The sequence below is a fragment of the Lutra lutra genome, chromosome 1, assembly GCF_902655055.1.
Source record: "Lutra lutra chromosome 1, mLutLut1.2, whole genome shotgun sequence".
Taxonomy (NCBI): Eukaryota; Metazoa; Chordata; class Mammalia; order Carnivora; family Mustelidae; genus Lutra; species Lutra lutra.
The window spans coordinates 182802981-182817626 of NC_062278.1; the positions used below are offsets into that span (position 1 = coordinate 182802981).

General features: G+C 45.7%; 1 long non-coding RNA gene across 2 annotated transcripts; it reads left to right on the forward strand.

Annotated features, from left to right (window-relative positions):
- The first annotated feature begins 1348 nt into the window (after nt 1-1348).
- LOC125109623 (uncharacterized) lies at nt 1349-4751 on the forward strand. 2 transcript variants are annotated; one of them, XR_007130309.1, is made up of 3 exons: nt 1349-1531; nt 2773-2845; nt 4471-4751. It is a non-coding gene; the product is annotated as an uncharacterized LOC125109623 (long non-coding RNA). The 2 variants fall into 2 exon arrangements; XR_007130312.1 differs by having other exon boundaries at nt 4474-4751.
- The last annotated feature ends 9895 nt before the right edge of the window (nt 4752-14646 follow it).

Below are 14646 nucleotides of genomic sequence, written 5' to 3' on the forward strand. Positions count from 1 at the left end.
TTCTGTATACATGCATGAGACTGATAGCACACATTTCAGAATCTGCCCAGGCCTTTTAAAACTCAAATGTATGTTGCAGAAAGGGGCTTAACAGTTAGCAAAATAGGAGCTATTTCCCCAGAGCTACCAAATCAAATTGTGGCCAACATATTGCTAGTTATTTGGAATTATTTATGTTCCTGTGAGAATAAAGAATCTAAGGTGAGGATTTTTTTTATCCTAATGATAAATACGCAGAGACCATAAAACCTCCTGTTAGCTGGCATAAACAATTGTATTAAAGAGAAACCTTGTAAATTTCAAAAGCCAACGAACAAGATGTAGAAAATTGCCTGCGTTTATGGTGCCATTTATCAAAAGACTTCCATAAGTGTTAGAAACTTATGTGTGTGCTCTGATGGCAAAAATTCACATTGGACCTAAAATGAAACAAAATTCTCCTTTAAAAAAAAAAAAATCACAACATCAACTCCAGCCCATTAAGACGGAGTTAAAACAGGCTAGATCCGTGCCTCTGTTATTAAATGACTTGCAAGAACATCAAAACCTCATCGCTTACCCAGGAAGGAAGAGAAACGAGAAAAAAATTTACCTGATTAGACTTGAAAAAATGCTGAGCAGCTAGTTTGCAATATTGCATTAAAAATAAATATGCCTTCCCTTCCTGAGTCTTACTTGCATTTCCACCAGAGCCACACGGAGCCTTAGTTTTAAAAGCTAAATTTCAGGAATTCAAAGCTTGGCTGGAGGAAAACTCTTAAATGGGGGTCACTATTAGGAAAAAATAACAGTACTCAGGAAGAAAAGCCAAATGTCAACTTAAGCGGTCACCTGTGGGGTGATGTGGCCACAGTGCCTGCCTCACTTGTCCTGAGGGCACAGGCAACAAGGTGTCACACATGTGCACTTTCCACATCCCACAGGGCAGGGATTTATGTGATTTCATTCATTGCATTATCCCATCCAGCAACCAGAACACCGCCTGGCACATCGCAGATGCTCCAAAAATATGTGTTAAACAAATAAAGGAACAGAAATAGAACAGAAATTGCTCAGAGGAGGCAGACAGCATGGTTTTGTAGTAAGATGCCCCGTACTTCTCAGTGTGACAGAATTTGGCGGTTAAAGATGTCACTTCCAGCTACACATGCGCTACCACTGAAACATCAGGTACAACGCTGAGCTTCCCTATGCCGCAGGCCTCACCCCTGCAAAATGGGGAATAATAAGAGGTCGGGTGTGGAGGATTAAATGCCAAGATGTATGTAAATCTCTTAGCACAGTGGTTCTCAATGAGGGGGATTTTTGCCTCCCCAGGGACAGGTAGCAATGTCTTGCGACATTTTCAGGTATCACAAATGGGAAAGAGTTGCTATTGGCATCTAGTGAACGGAGGCCAAGGATACTGCTCCAGATTCTAAAATGCTCATGACAGCCCTTCACAGCACAGAATTTTCCAGCCACAGACGTCATCAGTGTCCTCATCTGTAAACCCTTCCATCGCACACCACCTGATCAGAGCAAGGACTTCGTAAGTACTTAATATAGTCAAGTGACTGAACTGTACAAGGCAAAAAGAACATGGCACCTGTTGGTAAGTTTGGCTACTTCTTTTCTGAAGCTCAGATGAGTATCGTCTTGGTCCATCCTGGCCTCGTCTCATCAACCCCCGTCTCAGTTCAGCATTGGGAACACAATAGCCTCTAGGGTCCCTGGTGCACTAACCCCTTGGCTTTTTGTTGAAAAATCCTTGTACTTTTCCCTGCTGGTTTTAGAGAAAGATGTGCCTGGGGCACAGTGGTCTAGCCTGGAGAGGCACAGGGCAGGATTTTAAATGGGTTCTTTGAAAGACCAACTTCAGAGCAAGAAGTACTGAGGAAACTGGGGCCCTTCCTGCAAAGAGTCTGCACAGTCTTTGCATAGAAACCTTGATATTTCCCAGTTTCAATACAAAAGAATTTTAAAGAATAGCTTGTTCGCACTCCTAAGTAGGAATAAGGATGCTCCAACTATGACAGTCCACGGACTTGAAGGAGGCAAACTTGACCACACGTAAGAAGCCCTGTTCTCTGGGACATGAGCCAGCTCATGGAACTCCATGGTGGATACACACTGCCTATCCAAGGCAGAATGGGTCAAATGTTTACCCTCTGAAAACCTTCCTAATGTTCTCATTTCCCCTAATTATAACCACTCACATTAGCCCTCCCGAAGTCAACAAGTGAATTTCATAACTCTGGAGACGGAGTATCCAAGTGCTCCTAAGCCCCTTGTGTACGAGCTGAGACCTGAGGTCTTGGGCTAGTGACCTCCCATCTCGGGGCTTCCCTGACTGCTCCTCTAGGAGACTGCTTCATTCTTGGATTCAGCAGTGGCTTCCTGGATCCTCGGCATCAGCTAAGCCCTGGGGGAGATGGCAGCAACATGGCGGTGAGGCAGCAGATATGGTCCCTACCTTCATGAAGCTTCTAATGGCTAATACTAATGGAGGGGTGGGGCGGGGTAGCGGGTTCACAACAAAGCAGAAGGAAAGCAGGTAGAAGTGCTGGAAATTGCAGGGATCATCACAGTATCTATTCCATAGGGTTATTGGGTGGGATTGAATGAGATAATACACGTCAAGGCCTTAGTGGAAAAGCTGGCCCCTGGGCCACACTCAATTAACTCTAACTATTATTATGAGTAATTATTGCTAGCTTCTCGCCCATTATTGAAACAAAGTATATTGCTGGTGAGATCACGTTCCCCTTGCCTTCTTCACTTATTGCCCAGGAAAGCATCTCACTGAAACCAAAGATGGTATACGAACTCCTGGAGCCTTGGAGGGTGGTGGTGAAGAGCCCAGGTGGGCGCTGAGGATGACAGGACTAAAATCACAGCCCTGCTCTGCATCCGCTGTGTGATCCCGGGCAAATGATGGAGCTTCTCCCAGACTCAGCTTTCTTGTTTGGGGAATGGGAATAATAATGAGGGTACAAGAAGTTTTATAAGCATTTAATGAAACGATGCACATAAAGCATTTAGCCCTGGTGCCTGATACCTGGTGAGCTCTGGGTACACAGAATTTTCCTTATAAAGTATAAAATTAGCATAGTCCAATCTCTCTCCGAAAACACTTGGGACATGCACTTTTTAAAAAAAATCTCTCCGGGTTCCCTTCATCTAATTCTCCAACTTCACATCCTGTTACACAAGCTTTCTCAAAACTGTGCTGGCCGCCCCTCTTCCCTCTCATACTGGGGGACCCAGGGCCTCATGGACTCTGCTATCCTTTGGTTGCTGCATGGTCCCTGTGGCCCACGGGGAGATGAACAGCTGTCACGAAATGAAGCCTGTCCCTAACTGCGATACCCTCAGGATGAATGACAGGGTGTGGGATGAGTGTGGGGACCCTTTCAAGAACAGATTTTTGTATGAAGATTTTAAGAAGCTGTATGACTGCACCGGGGTTAACCTCTCTTGACAATGCCCTAAGAGGATGTCTGACAGCTGTGAGCTGTGCCTGTGGGTGTGCAACACACATGCACACACACACACACACACACACACACACAGCCTTCCTTGCCCCTGCCCGCAGAGTTCCTCCACAGGCTCCCCAAACCCAAAGACAAATAAGCCAAGATTTAGGGAACTACAAATATCCCAGAAAACAAAGACCTATGGGGGACTGTCTTTCAACCCAGACATCACAACTGCCTGATTTTTTATCATCTGTCATGGGTAGATGATTTGAAAGCAGACTTGGTGGACATTGTGAATACGACTGGCTTAAATCAAGCACCATACATCAAGTCCTCTGTTCAATGCAGAGACCTTTAAAATCAGGGATGCTGAGACATTTTCCTCGAGAGCCAAGGGCCACTGAATTTAGCTCTTGTTGCTATTTTTGTTGGTTCATGGGTGGCTTTAAAGGCAAAAATCCCCTGCCCACGCCAGTCAGCATAAACCCCACCTGCCCTCAGCCTCTGGGGCCAGAGCCGGCCCACCACCTGCTCTGGTTGGCACCCAGTTTGGGCTCAGCAGGCATCAGGCCATCTTACAAACAAAATTTCAACCTAGACAGAGGAACAGGAAGAAAAGAAACCTACAACGAGCTGGTAAACAGAATAGGAAAACGCATCCCCATTGACTGCAATGGGTAGGAGTCCTATCGTGGGTCTGTGCCTGCAGCTGCAGGGATACAAGGCTGAAAGATGTAAATTGATGTATGAGAGCAAAGGAGAGCCCCTCCCACCTGAGCCCTGAACAGGAACAGCCTGATGCGAACTCCCGCCGAGAGAGCCCCTACCAGGGAAACTGGCATTCTCTTATCTCCTAAACGCAACTCAGAAGCAGATTTTCTCTAAGTGTGCGTGCATGTATGTGTGTGTGTGTGTGTGTGTGTGTGTTTGTGTGTTGAGAAAGGTGGGGGAGAGGGCTGGGATGACCTGTCTGCTGCTAATCCTCTTCTACCATTTCTTCATCTCGCAGCAGAGCTCACACTCTGACCTGGAGACGCTACTTCGAGGAATTCATAAAGATACACAGACAAGGATAATGGCTAACATACTGCTGCTAAAAAAAGAACGAAAAGGAACCTGAAATACCCATCAATAGAATGGGTACATACATAAAAATGCTACAGAGCTATTCTACAAAGTTGATGTGCATCCATACAGATTAATATGGAATGGTATCAATAAGAAAGTAAAAAAGCCACAATTCTCCAGGTGATATGAGCCTATTAGCATATGCATGCGTGCATTTGCATGTGTATACAATTATTGATAAATGACAACAGTCTGGAAGACAGTGCATCAAACTGTTAATAGTGTTTATTTCAAGCAGGTGGGATTGGGGGTGCTTCATACTTTCTTCTTCTAGTTGGTGTTATCTAGGTTTTTGGGTTTTTTTTTTTAATGAACATTTATAATCCCCAGCAAAGTTTGTTCCTTTCTTAGGGAACGTAAGAAAGGAGAACAAGTATTTGAGTAAATGCAGCACATTTTGCCTGGTAGAGCAAAGCTCAGGGAATATGACTGGGCCCCAGTTTGGTCAGGGTAAGCCTGACTGTTGTTTCCCGGATTGACGGAGACACATCTGAACAGCTCTCCTCTTTCATTCCCAAGACTTCTGCTAATAATAAATGACTGCTGACGGGCATTAGCAGTTTAGAAGTGGATGGGAGAAGGCAATGTGCAGAGTTAACAGACCCTTTCTGTGGTTTCTGGAAAGCTCCCCGATCCACAGGGGTGCCTGCCACCTTCCTGCACCATCAAATCATCATGTTGATTCAACTGGGAGTAGACACCTGCCATCTGACCCAAGATGGACCAGTCAGCTTCCCTCTCCTGGGAGCTTGGAATTTGGACAAAAAAGGAAAATCAGTTTGTGTTACAGGCTTCATCACATCCCCTCCAAAATTCATGTGCCAGTGTTCTAACTCCCAGTACCTCAGAAGGTGACCTTATCTGGAAATGGGATTACTGCAGACAGAATTAATTAAGATGAGGTTTAATGGGTGGGCCTTAATGCAACTTGTATCCTTATGAAAAATGGAAATGTGGACAGAAAGACATCACGCACAGTAAGAACACCAAGTTACAGTGGAAGCAGAGGTCAAAGGACATTTCTACGTGCCATGGCACACAAAAGTCACCAGCAAGCCACCAGAATGCAAGAGAGAGGGATAGGAGTGTCCTTCAGAGTCCTTTGAGGAGCCAATCCTGCAGACGCCTTGATTTGGGACTTCTAGCCTCCAGAACTGTGAGACAGTACCTTTCTATTGTTCAAGCTATCAAGTTTGTGGTCATAGCCAACTAACTAGTCTCTTTCAGGTGTCTGAAACTATAATACATGAGCTCAGAAGATGGGCCCATGACACATGTGGCCAGTGGGAGAGTCAGTCCCCTGGCAGAAGCAGACACAAGAGGTACAGGGGAACCCACAAGTGCTTTCTAAGCCTGTTTCTGGCCCCTTCCTGAGGTTTTGGTTCCCCTTGTACCCGAACTGAATCCTATCGTTCTGCTTGAGCTATTTCCAGGAGATTTCTGTTTCAGCAACAAATATTTATAAATCTCGAATCTCTAATCCCACAATAATGGTAATGGAGCAGACCCACTAACACAGAGAATTCAATTAAAGTTTGTTGAATTAGGGAATAAATATGCAAATGGATGTATGTAAGACAAACCGATCAGTAGCCACAAATTCAAGAAGAGGATGGTTGATTTAAAATTCACGAAGACATCCAGGCAGAACAAGTCATTTCCTAGAAAGAGGAAGGGGAGAAGGAGGCAGCACTTTGTGCCACAACTAGGTAACACCAGGCAAAGTACTCTGCTTTGGCTCTGAACCAAGGGTCAGAAGAAAATGGCGCCAATCTGTTCTTCTGCTCTGCCTAATGGCCTTTGGTAAAAGTCACCCCACCCTGTTCTTCTCCCTTCAACCGCATGATTTTGGTAGAGTTTCCAAAAACACTACTCACTTGTCCTTACCCTGGTGGTGGTCCCCTGGACAGGCTGGGCCAGTCCAAGGTCCCACACCTCCCTTTCCTGGCCACACTGATCATTTCAGGAAAGATCCATGACCCAAGACCGGGCAAGAGAATCTTTTCCTGAGCACTGTAAGCCCTCAGCTGCCTCTTCTGAAATTCCAGCATCACAGAAGGAAAAGGAGGAACAGACAAACACTTAATGGTTTTGATATTCCTGAATCCTGGCATCCAGAGGCCAGTAGACCACAGCTTTTCCCACCATGTTCTTAGAAGAGAAAATGAACTTTCCTTTTGTTCAAGTTAGCTCAGGTTGGGTTTCTGTCATTTACAAAGCCCTGATCTCTACAGAGGACACAAAACTTCATTCATACCAAGAATGAGGAATGGTACCCTAGACGTGGAGCAAGGTGCCCCACCATCTGAGAAGCCTCCAAATGAAGAGCACTCCCCTGTGTTACCACACAGGTTGGCATTTCTGAACGTGGCCACCCGTGAAATGGGCAGTGAGTCAGGATCACCCTATAATAGCACTCCAGGGGTTTGCCTGCAGGCCAACCTGACCATTCGCACTTTTCAAGCATCTGAGCCCAAGAGCTACAGATCAGGGAGGTCAGGAGACAGTAACTGGGAGACAGGCAACAGAGACAGATAAGAGCAGAACCCCAGTAACATGAGGGCTCTGGTGTCGAGGAGAAGACACAAGCTCCCGACAGAGCATCTTCTAGGATCTCTGTTGAGAGAAACAATACAGCCATGAGAGCAGGCTTAGGCTCAAATCTGGGTAATACCATTTCCAGATGTTTCACCTCTCTGAGACTCCATTTCCTTATCTGTATAATAGGAGACAAATGTTGACGTCAAAGGGTGTCATGGGAATTAGATGAAATAACGGTATATAATGAGTAAAGCATTTCACACCAGGGAGAAAAGGGTTTTCAATAAATGGTCTTGGAATAACAGGGTAGCCATCAGAAATATACAAAGAAGGAGTGGGTGGCTCACTCATTTAAGCATCTGACTCTTGATTTCAGCTCAGGTCATGATCTCGGGATCCTGGGATTGAACTCTGTGTCGGACTCTGTGCTTAGCAGGGAGTCTGCTTGAGGAATCTCTCTCTCTCTCTCTTTCTCTCCCCCTCCATCCTTCTGCCCCTCCCCAGATCACACTCTCTTCCTAATATAAATTAATGCATCTTTAAAAGAAGAAAGAGAAAGTACAAAGAAATATACATACCTGGGACACCTGGGTGGCTCAGTGGGTTAAAGCCTCTGCCTTCGGCTCAGGTCGTGATCCCAGAGGTCCTGATGGCTCTCTGCTTGGCAGGGAGCCTGCTTCCCCTCTCTGCTTCCCCTGCCTCTCTGCCTACTTGTGATCTCTGTCTGTCAAATAAATAAAATCTTTAAAAATATATATATACACATACCTAGATCATACACCAAATAAACCACAATGGATCAAAGATGGAAATATGAAAATAAAGCCAAAGAAGTCCTGGGGAGGGGCGCCTGGGTGGCTCAGTTGGTTGTGTCTACCTTCACCTCAGGTCATGATCCCAGAGTCCTCGGGTCCAGCCCAACATCAGGCTCCTGCTCAGCAGGGAGTTTGCTTCTCCCTCTCCCTCTGCCTCTGCCTCTCTCCCTTCTTGTACTCTCTCTCTCTCAAATAAATAAATAAATGAAATCTTTCAGGGAAAAAAGGGGGGGAATTGGAAGGGAGTTTTTATAATGTCACAATGGGAGACACCTTTCTGATAACAGCACAAGACACAAAAGGTTGACAAATTCAGTCATGTACAATATTTTTTAATTAGCATGAAAAAACCACTTATGCAAAGCGAAAGACTGATGAGCTGAGGAGAATCACGGGCAAAATGCTAACTTCTCTCATAAATAAGAACTTCCAGAAACTGAAGTCAAAGACACAATCTGAAACAGAAAAAAATATAAACACAAAAGGCAAATGACCGAACAGAGACAAAGATACTCATTCATGCTAAGAGACATGTCCATTGTCATATACAAAGATGTCAGTGTTTACCTAGTATATTGGCAACAATGCAAAAGTTGGGTAACCCACGGTGCATTGTGGAGCAGATATACAGCTACAGGCCGTGGAAACAGATGTCACCATCACACAGGGCTCCGTGGCATCATCTACCAAAACCACAGAGGCACATACCTGTTGATGTGGCAAATTATACTTCTCGCAGTTTATCCTACAGATATAGCTGTGACGGAAAATGACTTCTACGCAAGGTTTCTCATCAGGGCATTACTTGTATTTGCAAACAAACGGAAACAAATTTTAATGGCTTTTTCTAGACGACTGAACAAATTTTGTAATCTAAACAATGGATGGGATATAATGCTGTCTTCCCCAAGATAAGCAAACCAAAAATGGGTTCTTTTATGTTCTGGCCTGGAAAGAACTCTAAGTATCTTGTTAAGTGAAAATATTAAGGGGTACAGAATGCTCCCACTTGTGTTTTGTTTTTTTTAAAGATTTTATTTATTTATTTGACAGACAGAGATCACAAGTAGGCAGAGAGGCAGGCAGAGAGAGAGGAAGGGAAGCAGGCTCCCTGCTGAGCAGAGAGCCCAATGCGGGGCTCGATCCCAGGACCCTGGGATCATGACCTGAGCCGAAGGCAGAGGCTTTAACCCACTGAGCCACCCAGGCGCCCCTCCACTTGTGTTTTAAAAACAAAAACAAACACAGAAAGATAAGGGTGAAGGGTATCTGGAAGGACACACAGAAACCATTAATAATACTGTTCTCCAGCACACAGTTTCCACTGATGCTTTTTCTCAATTGTGATTCTATTATTTATTCAAAAACTAATTTTAAAACAAACAACAAAAAAGGGGCTCCTGGGTGTCTCGGTTGGTTAAGTATGGGACTCTTGGTTTCAGCTCAGGCCATGATCTCAGGGGCATGAAACTGAGCCCTGAGTCAGGCTCCTTACTCAGCATGGAGTCTGCTTGGGATCCTTCCCTCTCCCTCCGCTCCTCCCGGCTCTCTAACAAACAAATCGAAGAAAAAGAAGAAGAAGGAGGAGGAGGAGGAGGAAGAGAAGAAGAAGAAGAAGAAGAAGAAGAAGAAGAAGAAGAAGAAGAAGAAGAAGAAGAAGAAGAAGACGAAGAAGAAGAAGAAGAAGAAGAAGAAGAAGAAGAAGAAGAAGAAGAAGAAGAAGAAGAAGAAGAAGAAGAAGAAGAAGACGACGACGAAGAAGAAGAAGAAAGGGGGCAGGGGGAGGGGGAGGGGAAGAGGTAATAGATGAACAACTCTTAGCACAGTACCTGGCATGTAATAAGCTCTCAGCAACTATTAGTGTTTTTTGTTAATTATTTATCTCTACCATTGTCATTACTAGAGCTCCTTGCTGCATTCTCCTTGAAGGCCCTGGCATCACGGGACCTAGAGGAATGTTCTACCTTCCTCACACTGTCTTCTTCACAGGAACGTACCCCAAGCCTCCCTACCCCTCCTCTGCTGGTGACGTCACCTGGAAGAGGAGGACTGCATTCTTGGCAAGCTGAGGGAGCACTCCAGCTATAAAAGCCCCACTCAGGGATGCAGATGAGCCCAAGAAGATGAAATGCAGATTCCTGGGTTCTTGGCCACACAAAGGCACCTCTGCCCCCTTCCGGCCCCGAATGATCTATCGGTCCCTATGTGATGTGCATCTCTGCCACCATACCCACTATCCTCTGCACACAGGGTATGTCCTTAGGGAACTCCCGGCAACATGGTGGTGGGGGGAGGGGATCAATGACTGTCCACTTGGGGCCCATGTTCTGTGAGGGAGACCGCAATGCTAGTCCCCACAGCACTCTTCCTGTGGATACCCAGCGCTGCACTCCTACAGGCGCGTGGCTGTCAGGTCATACCAACGACATGTATGCAAGGGCATTTTGCCATTTTACAATTCTGTGCCTTTACAGGGTCTTATCACTGCAAGCTCCTACAGGACAGAAATCGCATCTTCCTTGTCTTCTCTCTCCCCTGGAGGATGCAGCATGGGTCCGAGTATGCAACAGTGGCCCAATACATGCCAAATCGATGAATGAAAGCAGAGGGAGTCGGTGATGCACATTTGGGCCAGCTGGCTAGTTGAAAGCTCTTTCCAGTGTTTTATCTGGCTAGAACATTAAAACAAGCGATTCCTAGGACTTTTCAGGACAATGTTACATCCTTTATGCATACCCACTGATTCACAGGTTTATGGTACTTAGAAATAGGGAAGGAAAACACAGACACACTTTTCCCTTGAATGTAATGTCATCTTCTAGTCAACATCTCATCCATTGCCTCCCCTTTATAAGTTCTTGAAGGGGGTGCCTGCATTCTCTCTTCCCTATCTTACTCCCACTCACATCTCAAACCACTCCCAGATGGTTTCTGCTCCCACCAAGATGTAATTACTCTTGTCAAGGTCACCAAACCCATCTGTTACCAAATCCGGGGGACACTTTCCAGAACCGTTCTCTTTCGGCCTCCTAGCAGCAAGCTATTCATAACCCATATCCTCCTCTCCAACCCATCTTTCTTATTCTGACCTCCCTCCCCCACCTCTCTGACAATCCTCTATTTTGCACATTTCTTTTCATAAATGCTATATCCTCAAGATCCTGTTCTAGATCTTGTCTCCTTCTGGGGCAATTCCATCAATACTCATCAATTCAGTTACCCTTTATCTACTGCCAATTTGTAGGTCCTACTTTCCCTGTTTAGCTTGCATCTCTTGCATCCTAAAGCCTGCTGGATACCCCCTCTTAGACATCACACCTCAAACTCAGTATGCCCCAACCTGCCTTCATTCTCTCTCCCTGCAAACCTGTCCTAGTCCCGTGGTCCCAAACTCAGTAAATGATTCCATCTTCCACCCAATGGCCTAAGACTCCATTGCTTCTTTCTTTCCCCGACCCCATCAACAATCAGTCATCATGCCCTGTGGGTTCTAGCTCCTAAATGTGTCTTCAGTCCATCTATGTATCTCCTTCTGCCCCATCTACCACTACCCTAGTCCCAAATGCTGTCCTCTCCCCCTCAGCCCTGTGCACTGGCCTCCAGGATGTCAGATAGTGCCTCCCTCCAAATCTATTCACCATCAGAGCGACTGTTCTGAAGTAAAAATCTGCCCAGCAATCATTACCCCCTGGACTCCTTTCTCAACTTCACTCCCTATATATAAAAGGCTGCCATGTTAGTCAGGACATGGGGCCAGCTTTCTTGACAGACTAAAACACGGTGGCTTAAAACAAGAAAAAAAGCTTCATTTCTCTCTCAGTAAAAGGAGAAAGTGGCCAGTGGTGCAAGAACATGAGTGGTTTTGCTGTATGAAGCTGTCAGAGTCCAGGCACTTGAAGCCCTGACCTCCCTCAAGCTTTGGTCTCCTCAGCACTTCTGAGCCTGCCTACAATATCCATGTCCCTATCTCAGCCCATCAGTGGGAAGCAGAGAAGAAGTGGAAGAAGAGGATAGCGCCTTTGTTTTAAAGACATGACCATAGGGAAAGAGAAGGAAATCTGAAGAGGGAGAAATCAGAGACGGAGAGGAGCCTTGAGAGACTACGGACCCCGGGGAACAAAGTGAGGGTTTCAGAGGAGAGGGCGGTCGGGGGAGGGTGTAACAAGGTGATGGGTATTAAGGAAGGCATGAGTTGTAAGGAGCCTGGGTGTTTTATGTAACTAATGCATCACTGGACACTACATCAAAAACTAAGATGTACTATACAATGGCTAACTGAACATTAAAAAAATAAATAAACCTTAAAAAATATTAAAAATAAAGAATGACCCGGGGTTTGCACACACCACCTCTGTGCACCTCCCGTGGGTTACTACTTTGTAGCACGACGGTTCCAGCTGCAAGCAAGCCTAAGACATGGGGCCATTAGCCCAGATAAAAGTAGCAGTCATGAGCACTACTGATTCACCTCCCAACCATTTCCCAAATCGGTGCCCTGCACCACCTCGGACCTCAGCTCATGCCGTATCTCCATGGGATGGGGCAGCAAGCCTCCGCGCTCGGCTCCCTGCTTTCAGTCTTACACCCACTCATTCTATCTGATCACAATGATACTTGTCGTAAGACCTTTCGATGGCCCCACACCGTCATCAAGATTTGTTCCCCTGCAAATGGCAGAAATCCAATTCACAGTGACTTGAACGAGAGAGGGGAGTTTTCTGGCTCCTGTGACGGAGGAGACGGTCTTGTCAGGCTCGCTCTGAGCATGGCCAGTGGCTCATGGATCCAAGGGAAATGAGAGCACTTAATCTTCCTCACCCTTGGGCTTTGTTATCCTCCTAGTCAATGACATTCCCAAGCAGCCTCTGGGGGAACCTCAGCATCTCCAACTTATGCCTTCCACTTAGCAACCCCAGCAAAGTAAAACAAACCCAAAATGGTCATGGTTGCTTATAAACGCAATGACAGTCTAAGGTCTGATGCTTACTGTCTTTGATGAGCTGGACTCAAGACTCCTGTTCGCATGGCCCGGACCACATTACACCCCCACAGCCACGCCTGCATCACGTGCCTTCTAACCATAGCCGGGGTGGGGGGAGGTCCATCTCTCTTAAACAACACTGATTGAATTTGGGAGAATAAGCTCCCCAGAGGAATGAAGGGATACCCTTAAAAGTAAAGAGGATGAATGAAAACAGGCACAAACAATAAATGCTCATGATATGCTCCATCATTTTATGGAGCGTCCGTGAGTTTTGGTATGGGAAACAGACCTTTTTAAATTTGCTTTTATTTGTATCTGTCTTCAGTCCATCCATATCCTGATAATATTCATTCACTGGCTGTTTATTAATTTCAACTGTCTGTGGTTTGTAAGGGCGCATGCACACGTGCACACGTGCACACACACACACACATGCACACACACATACACATACGCCCCTCCACATTTCTCAAGCTGTCCCTGTGACTGTTCCTTCACTTCTCCACCTGCATTACTCCTCCTCGCCTTTTGAGATTCCATGTGGACACATCTCCTGCCACCAATCCTTAGAGAAGCCCCAGGCTAGGAGAAAGGTAGGTTCACTCTATTCCCACAACGCTCAACGCAGAGGACAGAGATGGCACTGAACATATTACTTTGAAATTAGGCATTTTTGCACGTGTGCCCTACTGGGGGATATTACAGATCCATTCTCCTGATCCCCACTCCGTCCTTCTTCCCCTAGGAGAGTTTGGGATGACTTCTGCCAGCCTCCTCTGCAGCTGGATAGAAATTCAACTCTGTGTGTTCACCGCACGCAGGGAAACTCTGGAAGGCACGAGTGAGGCAGAGGTCATCTCCCCGTCTTTGTTATCAAGGACTGAGACAAATGAGGCTTTTGTACAACAACATTTGCCATGCATTCTCCACTCTTCAAGTGTCAAGAGGGTATTGAGATGGCAGTGTGGTGACAATGGGTTCCTGGTACCTCCTGTCAGCGGACTGGGCCGTCCCTCAGAGGTGCTCAGAGAATCACTCCTTTGACACTTCCTGGGATTTTCTAAGCATCAGATTTCCGGCATTAAATCTCCCCATGCTTAAAATACCCAGGGTGATTTCTTTTTCTTGCGCTGATCCTGATTGATCATTTCTCGATGGAATTGTCTTATTCCTATTTGCACACTCAGTGCCTAAAACAGTATCTGGCAGCAGGTGCTCAATAAATATTTCTTGAAAGCTAATGAAATTAAAATATATGTGTAATTTCTTGGCAACACGAGATTTATTAGTATGACAGATCATCCAAGCATGTCTGCTCGCCTACGTTTAGCTTTCAAACCCAGATCTTGGTACCAGACATCCCGCTGTTTGAGAAAACAACACGACTACGTCTGATAAAAGAAATCCAAAACCTCCAAGGGACAAAGGGCACCTTTCCTTATACAAACAGTGACCCAGGGTTCACGTGCGCACAGGCTCGGATAACAAACAGTGGCATCATTAACAAAAGAAAATTCTATGATCCTGACATGGTCTAGTGATTTAGCACCCGCAGGTAACTTTTACTCTGAATCTTAATTTACTACCCACTGGTGACCCTTGTGTAAAAATCGGAACAGGGAAGATTTGATCTTGCATGTAAATTTTATGTTTTGTCTGCTGGCAGATTTATGATTTGGGTTGTGCCCAACGCATTCAATGAGGGAGAGCCACATAA